General features: G+C 37.6%; 1 protein-coding gene across 1 annotated transcript in view; it reads left to right on the forward strand.

Annotated features, from left to right (window-relative positions):
- Positions 1-18,481, forward strand: part of LOC135083408 (ATP synthase subunit gamma, mitochondrial) — an 89,425-nt gene that overhangs the window by 20,258 nt on the left and 50,686 nt on the right. The window lies entirely within an intron of this gene.

The following is an 18,481-nucleotide window of genomic DNA, read 5'->3' on the forward strand; positions in this document are numbered from 1 at the left end:
TAGATGCTACGAAAATGTAGACTATAAATTAAATTTACTTATTTTTTTTTGTTATTAGACATTTTATTTTAATTACTAGCTTTCCGCCCGCGGCTTCGCCCGCGTGGAATTTTGTCTGTCACAGAAAAACTTTACCGCGGGGTCCTTGTTTAAAAAACCGGGATAAAAACTATCCTATGTCCTTTCCCAGGACTCAAACTATATCTATGCCAAATTTATCAAAATCAGTGGTTTAAGCGTGAAAGCGAGACAGACAGACAGATAAAGTTACTTTCGCATTTATAATATTAGTATAGATAGTATTTATTAACATTACTATTTCAATAAATCTTTGTCCCAAACAATATTTATACGAGTTGTATTTTGGTTGCATAAAGTTGCACAATTAAAAATGTTATAACTGAAGTTAAACTAACTCTTTTCAGAGCCTATTGCCAGTCTTTCTACACCTGCAGTCTATGGGTTGAGTACACACAGAGGACGTTGTCAGCCCTGCGCGTCCAATATAATAATGGGTTCAGGATGCTGATGGGGCTGCCTCGGTACTGTAGCGCGTCAGCTATGTTCACTGAGGCTCGCATAGACAGTTTCCCAGTCGTCATGCGCAAGCGGGTTGCCTCCGCGTGGAGCCGCGTCCGAGACAGCTCCAACAGCCTCCTGGCGGCGATAGGGAGTCGCTATTGCTGTCCTATATTGAGACACTGGAACAGCGTCCATGTCGGCTCGAGACCTGCTCGGGTAAATGTAAAGTAGGTTAGGTTTTCTTTTTCCACTCTCTTTGTTTTAATTACTAACACTAGCTTATAAGTACATCTGTAACTACTAACCCACTATGGAAAATATTTTTTTCTGAAATAAAAAAATATTATTATTATTTGTACGCTTTGGAGCTCACGGGTCAAAAGTGGCCCGGTCCTTTATAAGGCTTGCGTGGGGATACAGATCCAACACGTAGAGGCCGTTTTAAGCGTAAAATAATCGACAAAAGTGAAAGTGGTGCACATGCTGGATCTAGTCTCTGACTATATCATTTATTATTATTATTATTATTATTATTATTTTGCTGACACAGTAATTTAGCATCATTAACTAATGAAGGCAAAACTGACGGTGTATCTTTTAAACGCTGATTTAACATTATGCAATTAATCTTATAATTGTATCCAAATCTAGATTAAGTATCAGCGATTGTAGACATGATCTTCACATGGTAGGAACATGATCAAATCATTCTGTTACTGATCTGTCTGTAATCTGTATTAGTGGCATGCTAATCAGTTGTAAAATTATGTCACTCGATCAAATCTCTACAAGTAAGTAAGTACCTAAAGATAAAAAAAATACAAGTTTGTTTGTTTGTGCAGAACTGTATTGAGTAGGTACTAGCTGCCGCCCGCGACTTCGTACGCGTGGACCCCGTTACCCCCTTAGGGGTTGAATTTTGCAAAATCCCGTCTTAGTGAGCACCTACGTTCTAAAAGGAACCTCCTTGCAAAATTTGCGACTCCTAGCACTTGTAGTTTCTGAGCTTTCGTGATGAGTGAGTGAGTCAGTCAGTCAATCATTTAGATTTATGAGTAGAACTAGCTAGTGGCAAGAGAGCTGCATTGAGGAAACTACTGACTGCATAATTCATTGCTTATACAAGTATAATGTACTACTTGCTATGGGAAATGATTTCTAAAACACTGTTTCCAATAACAGTTTAACTTTCCTCCGGGACAAAGGACAATGGGCAAAATGGTACCCGGCTCCAATAGATATGCTTCTAGTATCGTTTGAAAGGTCTTACCAAGACGAACAACTTTTACTATGGTCACCAGCCTCAGATCTGGTTGTGTTCGAAGATAAACATACTTTTTTGCAAAATGGTAACTGGCTCCAATAGTTATGTTTGTAGTGTCATTTGAAAGGTCTTACCAAGACGAACAACATTTACTATCGCCACCAGCCTCAGATCTGGTTGCGTTCGAAGATAAACATACTTTTTGTGTAACCGAAGTATCATACGTGTCCATCGTGTGGTGCTTAGGTTATGCGAGGCATGAAGGGTTTACTGCTACAGCATGCTTCCTTAACTCTATAATTTTGATAGGGATAATAATTGTGAAATAAATATTTTTATTTGAAGAACTACTACCTAATAAAGTTACACCTAGGATAAACCTTGGATTAAAATGACATTTCCATAACAAATGACAATTTAAGCCAGAGTTCAACTAGGGTGTAACTTTTATTAATAAAGGGGTTAGAGTTTTATCACTTCTTAAAGGTTTTATTATGGGTTGCTAAAGCGAATAAACCCACAAGACCCAATAAGTCCACCCACAAGATGGACCGACGACCTCATAAAGGTAGCGGGAAGGCGCTGGATGCAGGCCGCCACCAACCAGCCATTGTGGAAATCATTGGGGAGGCCTATGTTCAACTAGACGTTCTATGGCTAAAATGATCATGATGATAATGATGAAAGCGAATAAAGGGTTAATAGCTTGGGTAGTTCATCGTAGGTTTAATTCTTTCCTTTTCAATGTTTATTTTAGTTATATTAATAGATTCTAGTCATAGTACATACTCGTATACATGGATGATTGTGTTATCTATACTTATAATAAATCTGTAGAGAGGTCAATTCTGTACATGAAATATATTTTCAAAATAACTATCAGGGGGTGATTAGTGATCGATACTGATGCCAAAAATGCAATCAGTAAAATTTTTGTCTGTCTGTCTGTCTGTCCGTCTGTCTGTCTGTCTGTCTGTCTGTATGTTCCTTATAGAAACAAAAACTACTTGCCGGATTTTAACGAAACTTGGTACAATTATTCTTCATACTCCTGGGCAGGTTATAGTATACTTAGGAATTCCCACGGGAACGGGAATTAGCGGGAAAATCCTTTTGTATGAAAAATCTAAACCGCTTAAGTTAGACGCTTGAAATTTGGCATGCAGGTACCTTAGTGAACGTAAAGCTTAGTTACAACAGGATATTGCAAAATTCCCACGGGAACGGGAGTTAGCGGGAAAAAACATTTGCATGAAAAAATCTAAACCGCGTAAGATAGATGAAGGGGGTAAAACGGGATCCACGCGTACGAAGTCGCGGGCGGCCGCTAGTACTTTCATATAATACTTAGTGGAATTACTGCTTTCAAAACGTGAATTAGAACTGCCCCCATAGCAGACATTTTTCTACATCTAAAGGCCTTTTGAAATATATATTGGTTATGGCTATTGGAGCGGGTACCACTTTCCATACATTTGTGCCCATCATCCTTTGACCTTCACTGGTTGGGTTTTTATTGGCGGTCAAGCTGTAGATCTTGGCTACACAGGAATTGCAGCGGTGGGAACGAGAGGTGGGATTTTTTTTCTGTTTCTTAGTGTTAATTATATTTTCATTGATACATTTCAAGTTATCATTATTGTAACTTCAAAAAGGACCATTAGAACAATCTAACCATTCTATATAATTATGTACTTCACTCCCATGAGTCTTCAATAAATTCAATTAATTCACTGCTATTTCAGAACTCATCAAAATGGATTCACTAAAGGCAATATTATAAAAATAAGTAAAGTTTTTTTTATTTTATCCTCAACAAAGAAGCTCTTGGCCTGTATCGCACCTGATGGTAAGTGATGATCAGGCCGAGGTGGAAGCGAGCTTCACCTGGAATCCTGAACCACGGAGGAACTGGCTATCTTACTGTTTCTTTGATTATCAAAATCAAGTAGATACAGGGCATAAGCATAAATCATCAACGCACGCGGCGATCAGGCCTACAGGTCGTGAGTGGATTTATCTTTAATTCTTGATTAGATGTCTGGTTTAGGTAATACAGACACAGCTGGTAATGCGTTTAGGTAACTAGGCTGTATCTAAGTAGGTATAATGGAATGGAACACGAAGATCATGAACTACGAGTACCTATTTTCAGATTATGAGTGTTTCGTTCGATTTCAGCCCATGATCTGATCAGTCTTTGTCCAGACTACTGGACAAAGACTGATCATGACTGCTGGCCAAAGCCCTTCCCCAAGTATTTACACAATGACGGATCCTGCGCTGGCCGCATCCAGGTGCTTTCCGGTTAAGATTTTTTACTAACAGAAAATTAGACACATCCTCTCCTTCCTATCACCTACTAATAATACATAATAAGAGACGTGGATTATTCACGCAAAAACTCATAATCGGATTTTGATGAAATCACAAAGTACCTATGTTTAAAAGCCAAGGAAAACATGATAGTATTTTTCCAGGTTTTGACGATCGACGAAATCCACGGGAACTAAGCCACGTGCAAGTCTTTTGAACAATCTCTTGAAAGTTCTAGATCCCAACAGCAGGTGCAGTAAAGCATTGATAAGACGCAATGGATTACGAAAATGATAAATCAGGTAAATAATATCAGAATTGCATTGATAAGAAATGACGTTGCGCTTAAATTATGCAACTCCTGCGTGGGGTAGATCACGTCGAAAAATTTGCCAATAAGGAAACTTAAACTTCAGCTTGCTAATCCGTATGGGCTATATCAGCGACATTGTTTACGGATCTCCTCATTTCTGATTCGATCTCGTAAAGAAACATCGAGCATAGCCCTCTCCATAGCACGCTGTGCAACTTTGAGCTTCTGTATAAGGCCTATATTGAGAGGCCACGTTTCCGAACCATAAGTCATCACTGGTAACACACATTGGTTACTACACATTTTTGGCATATAAATTAAAATTCGGAAAAGAAACTGTAGTAAATTCAACATTTTCTAAATATAATCAAATAGAAGATAATTTTATGAGAAAATTAGAACTATTTGGAATCAAAGCTCACTCTGAACACTACAGCATAAAGGCGCACACATAAAAACAATAATAACACCAATGTTACCTAAGTAATATGAGATTACTCTAGAAAAACATTAATGAAAAGTGTACAGATGGGCAAATTTTAGAATAGAACTAGAGAAAATAACTTAAAGAAAAACCTGCAAACTTAACCTAGAAATTAAAATAATAGTTAAAATGTAACGCTAAAGGAAGTCCTGAAACCGATCATCGCGAATTAAAACAAGCAAGAAACAGAACAACAGAAAACCTATTTGGCATATTAATAAAATAGATAAAACGGAAAATTGAACTTAGTATCTTTTAGAAAATTTAATAAAACAAAAATTACTTTAAACAAAAATTTCAAGAAAATAAACACTGGTAAAAAATCAAAACTAAAACTTTTAAAAACACACCAGATAAAAAATTGAAAATTGCATAATAAAAAAGGCTCTGATATGCAATCGTCAGAGGTGCATAGAAATAAATTCAAAAAAAAAAAAAAAAAAAAAAAAAAAAAAACACACATTGGTTGTAGACTTTAGTCTTCAGGCACTGAGGTATTTTGGACGAAGAGATGTTGCGTAATTTCCCGAACGCTGCCCAGCCGAGTTGGATTCGACGATTGAAGGTGGACCGACGACATCATATAGGTAGCAGGAAGGCGCTGGACGCAGGCCGCTCTCAACCGGGCAGCATGGAAAGCATTCGGGGACGCCTATGTTCAGCAGTGGACGTCCTATGGCTGAGATGATGATGATGAAACTTAAACATCGTGTACCACGGCACGGGACTATTCCCACCTCTCGATCCCACCGCTGCAACTCCTGTGTAGCCAGGATCTACAGTTTGACCGCCAATAAAAACCCAACCAGTGAAGGTCAAGTTTGTCGCGGGGACAGTTAATCCGTCATTGGACCTGTCACCTGATGGAAAATGATGATCAGACCATAGGTAACAGCTAGCTCAGCTAGCAGCTAGCAGCTATCTCAACCACAGAGGAATTGGCATAGTGGCTATCTTACTTTCAACTGCTGTTTGCTTTGGCTACCTATACAGTACAACAACATTGTTGTTATGGCTACAGTATGGTGGTAGCAATCCAGGCGGACTTAGAACAAGCCTTACCATCACCCAAACCTAGCAGAAAATGTTGCTCCCACTGGGAATCGAACCCCGGACCTCTAGATCTGACACGTAACCAATACCCCAAAGGCAGTTATAACTACTCGAAGTGTCCACAGAAAACCCGTTTACTGCACCTTTCATCGGTTTTCATCGGGATTCGTCGCGCGACCGTCAACAACAACACAACTCCGTCGTTATTATCCGTGTTTGTTTGTGCAAAATGATAGGAAAAAGTGCGCATCGTTTAAGTCTAATGTGTTAATAGTGTAGACTAAACCCTTTTCTATAAAATTCCGGAAAAAACAGTAAAAAAAAATCCCAAAATAGTGAAGTTTTAGACAAAATTATTCACAAGAATTTAAAATTATCGTTGACTGCTCGACAATCACTTGCGGGCCGTCGCTGCTGTGAGTCACCGCGCTGCTCGTCGACCGCTTCGCCCGCTACCACCGTACCGCCTGCCTAGCGATACGTGTCGCTGTATTATCGCTGCATAACATAGTAAAAGGATTGCAGAAATGAAGTCTGGACGTGCGTTGAACTGCGCTGGATGCAAAAACAACATGAGGGACAGTAAATATGTATCATGCACGAGCATAAATTGCAAAAATGTTTTTCACCACCTTTGTGTAAACTTCAAAAACACCGAACCGAATGAAACCTGGATCTGCCCGGACTGCCGCAGCACTATTAAAAGAGTGGGAGATAATTCGGCTACACCTGTACGATCAACAGATAACGTCACAATAAGGAAGCCCAGAAACACAAGTCCAACTACCAGTACATCAACGAGCACCACAAACTCACTCTCGGAACTTACCCAGGAAATCCGTCTCTTGAGGGAAGAGGTCTCGTCCATGAAGTCTGAATTCAAGTCTGTTATCTGCGCGCTGACTAAATGTGAAGAAAGGCTGGATGACATTACCACCAAGATCTCAGCTCAAGAGGCTCGGCTTGAGGCCGTGGAGGGCCGCGCGGCGGGCATGACAGACCTGAAAATCGAAGTTGAAATCCTGCAGGAAAAACTCAACAACCAGTATCAAGGTATGTTGAGGAAAGATGTAGAAATCCAAGGACTCGCTGAGACTACTGACGAAAATGCTCACTGCATCATAACGTCGCTGGCTAACGCGGCTGGGATAAAACTGGAAGAAGCAGACATTGACTTCGCTAACCGAGTAGGACCGGCTAAACCCAACTTACCCCAAACACCGCGACCTATAGTAGTACGGTTTATCCGGCGCGCGACGCGTGACAGGTTTTTCAGAGCAGTCAAAACACGTCGCCTAACCTCCAAAAACATCAACATTGATGGACCGGAACGAAACATCTACATTAATGAAAGACTCACACAAGTTAATAGACAGTTATTTCGGACCTGCAGAACCGAATTCAAAAGTGTGGGATACAAGCACTGCTGGACTAGGGACGGAACTATCTTCGTCAAAAGGCGCGAGGGGAAGGGAGAGGAAATATTTACAATCAGGAGGCATGAAGACATTCAGAGACTTTTGCAAAAAAGCAAAAATGAGCAGCATCAGTCCTCGGGCTGACAGGTTTACCTCTGAAAATAATATGCATATTTTTATTACCTCATGTTTTATGTTATCTTTTTTCTTTTCATTATTAGTTTTCTCTTTGGACCCACAATCAAACAAACATAACTCTCATCACTACACACATCAACATCATACACACCTAAACAAGTCAACACCTCACCACACAATCGACGTGTCAAGTGCAATCTATAAAATGTGGCAGGGAGGATCCAGCTCAATTATAAATCATTATATTGACGGCTTTTCATTTGAAAATGGCTGACTTAGATATATTACAGGAGCTGGATTCCATTGAAATCCCCTGCCACACTGTAGATTCTCTAGAAGCATGCAAAACACACATCTCGAATTATTATAATCTTAAAGTACTTAGTCTGAATATTAGAAGTATACAGCAAAACTTTAATCAATTTCTGGTAATTTTGCAAAGATTAAGCATATCTATCGACATTATAGTGCTTACTGAATGTTGGATACATGAGCATTCTGTAATTCCACAAATGAATGGCTATCTATCTTTTAGAACACACAAGTATATAAATAAAGCAGGAGGGGTAGTAACATATGTAAAAAACCACCTGATGCCTGAAGTCACGGAGCCAGATTTGATTGAGGCTAATTGTCTACAGATTAACATTAAACACAGTACTACTCTACTGGCTGTATATCGATCACCATCTTTTGAAAATATTTGCCCATTCATTTCGTCACTTGTTCCTATTGTGAATGCCATAAAACACTCGCCTTGCGTAATAATGGCGGGTGATATAAATATTAATATATGCTCAGAAAATGTTTCAGAATCTAGCGCAACTTATTTGTGTGTTCTTGCGGAGCTTGGCCTTGTCCCTACGATCACAAAACCAACTCGAAACAGTGCTTGTCTGGATCACATTAACATAACTTCTAAATTTCAATCAGTATCAGTGATATGCAGGACGAGTATAACGGATCATGATCTAATTATAACAGCAATAAGATTAAAAACGCCGAATAAAAGCCATCGACATACAGTGAATAAATTAAACTTTGCTGCTATAGAATTAGAACTAAGCAAAGTGAACTGGCATAATGTAGTTAATAACAATTCGGTAAATGCTGCCGCCGCCGCATTTTCAGAGAAAATACTTGGTATTGTTGAAAACAACACTTCTAAAGTTAAGGTTAGTCGATCAAAGGTTTTGCTTAAGCCATGGATTACACCTGGCCTTGTTAGGTGCTCCAAACATAGGGACAAGCTACACGCACAGGCGAAGAACAACCCTCATGATCAAATAAAAAGAAAAATTTTTACCCGCTACAGAAATTTTTATACTGATCTTTTAAGAAAACTCAAACATGAACACGAATCATTAGAACTAGAAAAAAACAAAAATTCTCCAAAAAAACTCTGGAAATCGATTAGGACTATAACACACACAAACAAAACTAAAGAAAAATCTCAAGCACTTATAAAAATTAAAGACACAACAGAGAAATCTCTGAACCACTGCAATGAATTCTTTTCAACTATCGGTAAATGTTTGGCAGAGAAAATACTTACAAACACAAATGAAACTCAAAAGTCATTAGCAGCCAAGGTTTCATTGCAAGGTGCACCTGTCCAATCGTTGTTCTTGGAACCTACTGATGTGGCCGAAATCGAGTCCATAATAATAAATCTTAAAATAGATAGTGCACCCGGCCTAGATGGTGTATCAAATAGGCTATTAAAAGTAGTGAAAAACCACTTAATAACTCCTCTTACAGCTATCTGTAACTTAAGTCTATCTGAGGGAATATTCCCCGATCAATGGAAAGTAGCAGCTGTTGCTCCCATCTATAAGTCTGGCGACAAAACTGAACCGAACAGCTACAGACCGATTTCCTTATTGGGTGCTTTCTCTAAAATCTTGGAGAGACTAGTAAGCAAGCGTCTTATAAAATTTATTGAAAGCAACAGGCTGATCTCTGAAAGGCAATTTGGCTTCAGGCAAGGTAGGTCCACTGAAGGGGCGGTATCTCTGTTAACTAGTATAATCACAGAAAACCTTGACAATAAAAGGCCCTGCATAGGAGTGTTCCTCGACCTCGCAAAGGCATTTGATACTGTGTCAACGTATATACTTATCGAAAAACTAGAAAAAATGGGTATTCGGGGCACTCCGCTTAATTGGTTTCAGAGTTACTTAACCGGCCGTAGTCAGTGTGTCAGAATCGGGGAACACCAAAGTACAGCCAGCCTAGTGGAATATGGGGTTCCGCAGGGTAGCATTCTCGGCCCGACGCTTTTTACCCTCTATATCAATGATATCATATCCTCCGACCTAGTGAATGCCGAGACTATCTGCTACGCCGACGACACAGCGATTATTTTCCATGATACTACCTGGAATAGAGTCGTGGAACGCGTAGAGGAGGGGATGAAAGTAATCACCACCTGGCTGCAAAACAATCTGTTAACTCTTAACGTACAAAAAACTAAATTTCTCTGTTTCTACAAGACCCTGACTTCCTCGCCCTCTCTCACTGACATTACGATTCACGAGTGTAGAAATAGGCAACCTCAACAACCCTGTTCTTGTGGCGGCATCACCAGATCTCCGACAATAAAATATCTAGGTTTGGTCCTGGACGAGAAGCTATCGTTCAAAGCGCATATTGATGTAACTGCTAAAAGGGTTCGCAAAATTATTTACATCATTAAAAATTTGCGAACAGCAGCTGACATTAGTCTCCTAAAGACAGTCTATGTTGCCTTATGCCAGTCCATAATAACGTACTGCATTGCTACTTGGGGTGGGGCGACATCGACCAATATGATGTCACTAGAGAGAGCACAGCGATCCGTGATCAAGGTTTTACTTGGTAAACCTGTAAGATACCCTACCCGTGACTTATACCAAGAAAGTGGGTTTCTCACTGTTCGTGGGCTGTTTGTGCTCAGAGCAGTAATGAGTGTACATTTTTCGGTTGTAAAATCTGATAATTACAAAGTTATGCTCTCAAAACGAGTATTTAAGGTACCGGTCCCCACTATCAAAAGCGCATTTATCAGAAAATACAGCAACTTCTTACACCCATATATCTACAACAAGGTTCAGACACAATGCTGTATCAAGCATTGTTCCAAAATAGAATTAAAGAAAACCGTATCGGACTGGCTGGGCACACTTTCTTACGAGGACATAGAAAAATTGCTAAAAACTTCTGTATAATAAGCCTATTACGCGGAACACTCCGATCCCAAGACTTAGACTTCGTAGGGCTAATAGGCTTAAATATATTATCTTACCTTCTTACCTATATGTATACAACAAAGTACGTTCGCGCACGCACACACACACACACACACACACACACACACACACACACACAAACACGGTCCAATTATGCATAAATATTATAATTTTCATTTATTTTCTTTTTCGTTGTGGACTGACAGTTGAGGTCGCATATGATATAAATAATTTTGTTAACTTGTGACAAAAGATTGTCTACATGACAGGCTTAGCCTAGCGTAGAAATCTCAGTTACTTTATGGACTGAAGCGTATGTCGGTACAACCTTAGCATTAAACGGGTCTTTAAGGAAATGTATGTACAACAATGCAATGTAAGCAATGTAAAAAATGTTAAAGTTGTTAAATAAACTTTTATTTATTTTTTATTTATTTTATATCTAATGTCTACCAATTTATACAAACCAAAGAAGAACGGTCATCTGTGACCCAGGCCCGACAGAAACGGGACATACCTCAGTTGTTTTGTCATGTCTTAATTAGTTAAATTATATATTTTTTATATTCGAAATCTATGTATAACACCAAATTATTACCCTTTGTTTTTGTTCAGGCGTCATACAAAAACTAATACAAAATGCCTATTTATCACCAAAATTGGTAAATGTATGTACCTAAATAGCTGCTATGGAATGTATCTAGGTGACCTGGAGATACACCCGGATTATACAGGGTGGAAACGAGAAGTTACAAAATCCAAAAATTCAATGTTACCAGCTTCCATAATCTGTAACCTATTATTGGCACCATTTGAAAGAGCTCGTGAAGCACTTTCAGAATCAGTAATTAGTTTTTCGATATCTTGTATAGTTTAGAAATAATCGAGTGAGATCACTTATGGTTCCATATGTATAACCACCCTGTATAATCCGGCTGTATCTCCAGGTCACCTAGATACATTCCATAGCAGCTGTAATAGACATTTAGGTACATACATTTACCAATTTTGGTGATTAATAGGCATTTTGTATTAGTTTTTGTATAACGCCTGAACAAAAACAAAGGGTAATATTTTGGTGTTATACATAGATTTCGAATATAAAAAATATATAATTTAACTAATTAAGACATGACAAAAAAACTGAGGTATGTCTCGTTTCTGTCGGGTCTGGGTTTTTTTTGTATGGGGCGTGACCGTTCTTCTTTATTTATAATGCACTGATAGTAAACTTAATTAATTGTTCAATTAAGTCATAGCAGATATCTGTGAGAATTAGGTAAGCATTATTATCTAATAACATTAAGTATTAGGTTTCATGTTAGTTAAAGTACAGACACGTAGTAAACGCGTGATAGGTATGCTTTCATACCTACCTACTTACTTAATTAATAAAACTGCGAAAAAATACGAGCTACATTGACACCTTTGGTTGATAAAATCGATTACCTCAGGACTTACCTATTGTTAAATTATTGCTTGAGATGCAACTTATGTAATACCACAGAATAATAATAAGTACTACGTACAGAAGTTTTTCTTCGCGAAGGTATTCAAAAAAATGTATGCTCAATGTCATCAACAATATGGTGTAATTTAGCTTGTCTTAAGAGTCGAGCACCGTTTTGTTGACATACGTCAGTGATCGGTACTGTCTTGATGCCATAGGGCTGACTTCTACAAGAAGCTACTGTGTCGCCATCTAGCGCACCACACTTGCATTCACTGCTCTTCGCGGCAACGCGCAGCTACATGCGGCCGCCAGTTATATAGTGTAAGAGCTAGCACCTAAATATTTTATAACACACATAACTGTGACAATTTATTTCACGTGGGCGAAGCCAAAAAGCTAGTAAGAAATAAAAATTCAATTCAGTAGGTATTTCAAACCAAATTTTATTACATAAACAAACATTATACTAATTTCATTATGGGCCCTTAGTATGTGAAAACTGCAATTGACGATATTTCGCACTGTTTTCAATATTATGTATTACAGAACGTATGTGTGATGGGATGATATTTTCGAAAACACGATTAGAAAAAATTTTTCTCGGAAAAAAACATTTACCTCTGGATTTTTTTATAAAAGTTTAATATGACCGTGTTTTACAATAAAATTCCTATAAAATCACAAAGGTATCATGTTTGCCTCTTTGATTTCCTGGCTGTTTTAGATTTCAAAAACCTAAATATATTAATTTATTAACTTTGTGATAAAAATGTGAATGGCTCTTACGATGTCCCCCCCTTAAATCAAAATGTCTTTATTTGGTCTATATGCCCATCATCACTACGTAATAATTATAAAAAAAAGTCGCTTTCCTGTCTGTCTGTCCCTATGTATGCTTAGATCTTTAAAACTATGCAACAGATTTTGATACGGTATTTAGGGTTCCGTAGCCAAATGGCAAAAACGGAACCCTTATTATTAGGACGACGGAACCCTAGTTATTATAACGGAGCCCTTAGATTCGTCATAATAATATAGTCTGTCTGAACATAGAACGTTTTTGTGCACTTTTTAAAATGAGTTAACCAAGTATATGGCTATTAGGGATTACTAATGTTTGGCCAAAAAACGTTTCCCAAATTATCACATGGCAAACAACGTTTCGCAAATTTTCATTTGGCAAATTCTCATTTGGCAAAACAACTAATTGCAAACTTTTAATTCGCAAATGTCTTTTTTGGCATATTATTGTTTAGCAAATTATTGTTTGGCAAAGTATGTTTTGCCAAATGTTTCATTTGGCAAAAATATTTCACGATAAACTATTAACAAAATAATTTGATTGGTGCATAGAATGGAATACAAATTAGCTTGTGGTTATTATTTTGTTTAGTGGGTAGTTAATATAAAATTTGTTCTAAATTAATTTTCATATTTCATTATTTTTATCGAAACCAAATGATTAATTAACAATAGAGGTGATTCTAGCGCTCGGCGGCCGCTGCCGCGGCACGCTTCGCTCGCCTTCGCGCGTTAAGGGTCACTGTTCTAACCTAACCTAACCTACTATTTTCTGCAAAACCTACTTTCGCATCCATACTATTTTCTGCAATCTCTTTGTTTTACATAAAATTCTTGTGAAAACCATGATCATCTGCCTTATGCTTTGATTTGTGGATAACGGTGGGTAAGCATGTGAAGTGTCAATTTGACCAAATAAATTATTTGGGATATAATATTTGGCAAAATAAAACATTTGCTATATAAACATTTGCCAAGTAAAATTTTGCCAATTGATAATTTGACCAAATGAATTAGTTGCGAAAAGTACATTTGCTAAAAGTTCATTTGGGAAATGAAACTTTGGCGATAAGTTGTTTGCCAAGTGAAATTTGTCGAAAAGTAATTTGGCCAAACGGAAGGATACCGGCTATTAGACTTGCACACGTCCGTCCGTTTTTTGTAGGATTAATATAATTAAGTAACATTTATTTTTTGCATTCGGCTCTTGGTCTAACCCAAACGAAACACGAACAACTAATGAACTAACAATGAACAAAGTTGATAAATTAGTAATATGTAAATAATGAATTTGTTTTACGAGCTGTCCCGGCGTACTTCGTACCGCAAATTAATAAAAAGTTGTTTAAGTGATTTATAAAATCGCAATACTAATTTTTGAAAGTAGGGTCATTGTGCTGGTTTTCTATCTAACTTCAGTTTTCGTCCATTTCACTGAGCTGCCATAAACACCATGCGTAAAATTTGAATACAAAGTATTGTATTCACAGAAGGCAGTAGCCATCCCGCGCTAGTTTTGTTGCAATCTATAATGCCTAAGCAACAGTTCTACCTAAATGAAATTGTAATTTAAAAAGTAGTGAGTTCCAAAAAATTACGTAAATGCGCGGCCATACACCGGTCACCGGTACATTGCAGAAATCATCGCGCTAGAAAAAAAACGTGCTGACAGGAAAAGTTTTTGGCACGTATGTCTAATTGATAGCATTATAAACACAATTTTAAGTGTTTATTAAACTTCTTCATACAAAATTAAATCTTAGATGACTAAGGGTCATTTTTTTAAAGCATAGCTCAGGTCATATAGCAGGCAAATCAACTCGGAAAGGGATCAACAACGTATCGCCTTTTGTGGCATGGAGGTAATAGTGGAGAGGAAATATAGATCTATACAAAAATTCGACAAATTAATGACAAACAGCTGTTTATCTCTTTCTAACTTACCCCTGGTGATGTATAAAAAAAAGAAATAGATAATGTTTGGTCAGTACTCATTCTGGCAACATTTTCATGTGACGTCACTAACTACCTGACTTGTGCCGAGTAGGTACCTACATACAAGATTTAAGAAAACAACATATTTATAGGCAATCAGCTGACAACTACACGCACACACACACACAAATACCTGTCAGCTGATTGCCTATATTGCGGCCATGTTGTTTTCTTAAATCGTGTATGTATTTATAATGCGTGTAAATGTGTGCGTAATGTACCGAGTACGTTTATTTTAAAGTTACGCCAAGTCCATGAGACATTGATATACGTCAGTGTTTTGCGAGCTGTCATTGCCCTTCGCGCACTGTCATCGGCGAGGCAAGGCGTTTACGTTACGGTGCGGATTGTGTGTGCGTTGCAGTATGGACTTTAGTTGACTGCCTTTATGAGCACTCGAACGACATAAAATAATATGATACATTTATGTAAGGGTATTTTAAGATCACAAAGTTGGCAACTCCGATAGTTGGACGAAAACCAGCGCAAAGACCCTATCCTGTTTGACACCTATAATAATTGACAATAGCTGGCTCGGCGAACTTCGGCAAACTAATGTGTGACGTGAAGTGCCAAATCGCGGAAAATGTCGGAAGAAATACAATGAATTTGCATGAATTATCATGAATAACAATAACCACTTATTTACCTCTCAGTGTCTTCAGGCAACTTAAAAAAAGTACATTGTGTGTTTTTATTATTATTTAGGCAGTTAAATACTGCACAGTATTTTTTACACAGTATTTTTTTTATTTTTTTCCATAATACAAGAGTACGCGTGCATGTGTCAATGCTCGCTCGTATCTCGTATGTGACGCCTTGTCGAATCGCCTCCTGTAGGTGGGCTATCGTGCGTGTTTTGTTTTCGATGTGAACTCGCGGAGATGAACAGGCCTGGTAATACCAGGCCTGTTCATCTCAGTCAATCGTCTCATACGAGATACGAGCGAGCATTGACACACGCACGCGTACTCTTGTATTATGGAAAAAAATAAAAAAATACTGTGTAAAAATACTGTGCAGTATTTAACTGCCTAAATAATAGTAAAAACACACAATGTACTTTTTTTAAGTTGCCTGAAGACACTGAGAGGTAAATAAGTGGTTATTATTATTCATGATAATTCATGCAAATTCATGTATTTCTTCCGACATTTTCCGCGATTTGGCACTTCACGTCACACATTAGTTTGCCGAAGTTCGCCGAGCCAGCTATTGTCAATTATTATAGGTGTCAAACAGGATAGGGTCTTTGCGCTGGTTTTCGTCCAACTATCGGAGTTGCCAACTTTGTGATCTTAAAATAACCTTACATGAATGTATCATATTATTTTATGTCGTTCGAGTGCTCATAAAGGCAGTCAACTAAAGTCCATACTGCAACGCACACACAATCCGCACCGTAACGTAAACGCCTTGCCTCGCCGATGACAGCGCGCGAAGGGCAATGACAGCTCGCAAAACACTGACGTATATCAATGTCTCATGGACTTGGCGTAACTTTAAAATAAACGTACTCGGTACATTACGCACACACTTACACGCATTATAAATACATACACGATTTAAGAAAACAACATGGCCGCAATATAGGCAATCAGCTGACAGGTATTTGTGTGTGTGTGTGTGCGTGTAGTTGTCAGCTGATTGCCTATAAATATGTTGTTTTCTTAAATCTTGTATGTAGGTACCTACTCGGCACAAGTCAGGTAGTTAGTGACGTCACATGAAAATGTTGCCAGAATGAGTACTGACCAAACATTATCTATTTCTTTTTTTTATACATCACCAGGGGTAAGTTAGAAAGAGATAAACAGCTGTTTGTCATTAATTTGTCGAATTTTTGTATAGATCTATATTTCCTCTCCACTATTACCTCCATGTCACAAAAGGCGATACGTTGTTGATCCCTTTCCGAGTTGATTTGCCTGCTATATGACCTGAGCTCTGCTTTAAAAAAATGACCCTTAGTCATCTAAGATTTAATTTTGTATGAAGAAGTTTAATAAACACTTAAAATTGTGTTTATAATGCTATCAATTAGACATACGTGCCAAAAACTTTTCCTGTCAGCACGTTTTTTTTCTAGCGCGATGATTTCTGCAATGTACCGGTGACCGGTGTATGGCCGCGCATTTACGTAATTTTTTGGAACTCACTACTTTTTAAATTACATTTTCATTTAGGTAGAACTGTTGCTTAGGCATTATAGATTGCAACAAAACTAGCGCGGGATGGCTACTGCCTTCTGTGAATACAATACTTTGTATTCAAATTTTACGCATGTGTTTATGGCAGCTCAGTGAAATGGACGAAAACCGAAGTTAGATAGAAAACCAGCACAATGACCCTACTTTCAAAAATTAATATTGCGATTTTATAAATCACTTAAACAACTTTATATTAATTTGCGGTACGAAGTACGCCGGGACAGCTCGTAAAACAAATTCGCTATTTACATATTACTAATTTATCAACTTTGTTCATTGTTAGTTCATTAGTTGTTCGTGTTTCGTTTGGGTTAGACCAAGAGCCGAATGCAAAAAATAAATGTTACTTAATTATATTAATCCTACAAAAAACGGACGGACGTGTGCAAGTCTAATAGCCATATACTTGGTTAACTCATTTTAAAAAGTGCACAAAAACGTTCTATGTTTTCATTTCGTATGCGATGCTACTTAGGTATAGTAGATTTTTTAATTTTATGTTTGAAAGCTTTTCAGCGTATTTTTTTTAATAATGAATGTGGAAGGGTTCTCGGTCAATGTACACATTTTTAAATCTGTCGAATGAGCTATGTTGCTTTAAAAGTGAACCTTGATATAATATATTTTCAAAAATAAAAATTCTAACCTAGAGTAACTTAGAATGCTTAAATGTAATGGAATATGATTTCAAGGTCGAGTTTATTTGAAATACCCGTTTATTTCAGGCGCCGGAAATGGTTGTCAACGATCGACAGAGAAGATTTATTAACGAAAGAGAATTTGAAATCTTCCAGTTACTTTGTCTGTTCGTCGCATTTTGAAAAATCTTCCATAAAAACTATTCAAAAGCTCAATAAAGATGCAATCCCAAAGATATTATTCCCTAATCAACCTCAGGAAGCAACATCTCAAACAAAGGTTGATAAATCTTCAGATGATTTCACAAAACCTTCGCCAAAAGTAAACATATTGTCTAATATAGTAATTAAAAAAGCAAGAACTAAGACAATTGCAACACAAACAGAATCTACACAGTTATTGCAAGAGGCAACTCAAACATCGAATTCACTCACCTCAAATTCACCACGGAAACGTAAACTTAAAATGGAACTAAATAATTCTAAAGCTAAATCTCGCCGTCTTGACATAGAAGTTAAAAGAATACAAAAAGAATTAGAGGCAAAAAATAACAGCTTAAAGGTACTATAGACCTGAGTATTTAATATAAATTTCAATTTAATACCTCTACGCGTACATGAGGAAATAAGTAGAAACTTTAAATTT

The sequence above is a fragment of the Ostrinia nubilalis genome, chromosome 23 (genome assembly GCF_963855985.1).
Source record: "Ostrinia nubilalis chromosome 23, ilOstNubi1.1, whole genome shotgun sequence".
Classification (NCBI taxonomy): domain Eukaryota; kingdom Metazoa; phylum Arthropoda; class Insecta; order Lepidoptera; family Crambidae; genus Ostrinia; species Ostrinia nubilalis.